The sequence below is a fragment of the Saccopteryx bilineata genome, chromosome X (genome assembly GCF_036850765.1).
Source record: "Saccopteryx bilineata isolate mSacBil1 chromosome X, mSacBil1_pri_phased_curated, whole genome shotgun sequence".
NCBI lineage: Eukaryota > Metazoa > Chordata > Mammalia > Chiroptera > Emballonuridae > Saccopteryx > Saccopteryx bilineata.
Window position 1 is genome coordinate 52,568,167 of NC_089502.1, and position 1,987 is coordinate 52,570,153.

At 35.4% G+C, this 1,987-nt stretch overlaps 1 pseudogene; it reads left to right on the top strand.

The window, feature by feature from the left end:
• The first annotated feature begins 924 nt into the window (after positions 1-924).
• On the top strand, positions 925-1,001 carry LOC136317920 (small nucleolar RNA U3; annotated as a pseudogene).
• The last annotated feature ends 986 nt before the right edge of the window (positions 1,002-1,987 follow it).

Genomic DNA, 1,987 nt, shown 5'->3' on the forward strand with positions numbered 1-1,987 from the left:
ACATAATGTGTAATGTATCCTGGAGCACATTTCATGTGAGCTTGAGATGTGTCTTCTTTTGCTGTTAAGCAGAATGTTCTATTACATCTATTCGGTTCAGTTTCTCTATATTGTTTGCTCAAGCCTGCCATTTCCTTATTGATTTTCTGTCTGGATATTTATTTTTTTATTGAAAGTATATTAATAGATTTTCTTACTATTATTATATTGTTTATTTCTCACATGTATTCCTTCAGTTTACCTTTTATATACTGCTCACACAAATTAGGGGATATTTTATTGCTTCATATTCACTTTGAAATATGCTCTAATTTTTGTGAGCAGTATATTTATAAGTACTCTCATGTTGTGTGCATATATATTTATAATTATATCATCTGGGTGAATAGAACTTTTATCATTATATGATGACCTTCTGCATCTCTTCTGACAGTTTTTGAATTTTGAATCTGACAGTCTGTTTTGTCAGATATAAATATATCTATCACTAATCTCATTTGATTACTGTTTTAATGAAATACCTTTTTTCATTTCTTTACTTTCAGCCTATGTGTGTCCTTAAATCTAAAGTGAATCTCTTCTAGGCAGCATATCTTTGAGTCTTTTCTAAAAAATCCATTTAGCTTCACTATGTCTTTTGATTAATACACTTAAAGTCATTATTGACAGATAAAAACTTACTATTATCATTAATTGTTTTCTTGTCTGTCCTGTAGTTTTGTCTTGCTTTTTTTTCTTTCTTCCTCCTTTTGTGTTTCATTAATTTTTTTTTACTTATATGTTTTCATCCTTTCTTTTGTGTAATTTTTAGAGTTGTTAATTCTGTATTTACATTTGAGCTTACATTTTTAAAAAATTGACAATGGTCTATCTCAATCTAATACAACCTAACTTCATTCACATTAAAAACCTCTGCATGTTTTTAAGACTATACTTACAGGGATTATTTCTATAGTTCATTACTAGATAATTTTCTCTGAATATGTAGATCACACAAATTATTTTTACTTTTTCATTTCTATCCCCCACACGTTAGGTTAATGATGTCACAACTACCTCTTTTTTTATTGTATACCCATTAATATATTCTTATAGTTAGTTATTTTTAATATTTTTACCTTTTATACTAACCCTGAAAGTGATTTACACACCACTGCTATAGTATTAATAGCATTCTGTAGTTGTCTATGTATTCATCTTTAGCAGCATGTTTTGTACTTTCATATGTTTTTGTGTTGCTGTTTAATATTCGTTTGTTTCAACTTAAATAATTCACTTTAACATTTTTGGTAAGGCAAGTCTAGTGGCAGTAAATTCCCTGAGCTTTTATTAATGTGAGGAAATCTTTTTCTCCCCTTAATTTTTTTTTTTTTTTTGTATTTTTCTGAAGCTGGACCAGAGCCACTCTAGCGCCTGGGGCAGAGGCCAAGGAGCCATCCCCAGCGCCTGGGCCATCTTTGCTCCAATGGAGCCTTGGCTGCGGGAAGGGAAGAGAGAGACAGAGAGGAAGGAGGGGGGAGTGGAGAAGCAAATGGGCGCTTCTCCTATGTGCCCTGGCCGGGAATCGAACCCGGGTCCCCCGCATGCCAGGCCAACACTCTACCGCTGAGCCAACTGGCCAGGGCCCCCTTAATTTTTTAAAAACAGTTTTGCTGGTCATAGGATTCATGGTTGGCAGTTTTCTTCTCTCAGCACTTTGAATATATCATCCTACTCCCTTCTGATCTGCAGGATTTCTGCTGAAGTATTCACTGATAATTATATAGTGGTAGGTATACTTGTATGTGACATTTTGCATTTTTCTTGCTGATTTGTTTCTTTTTTTTTTAATTTATTTTTGTATTTTTCTGAAGCTAGAAACGGGGAGAGACAGTCAGACAGACTCCCGCATGCGCCAACGGGGATCTACCCGGCACGCCCACCAGGGGGCGACGCTCTGCCCACCAGGGGGCAACGCTCTGCCCACCAGGGGGCGATGCTCTGCCCC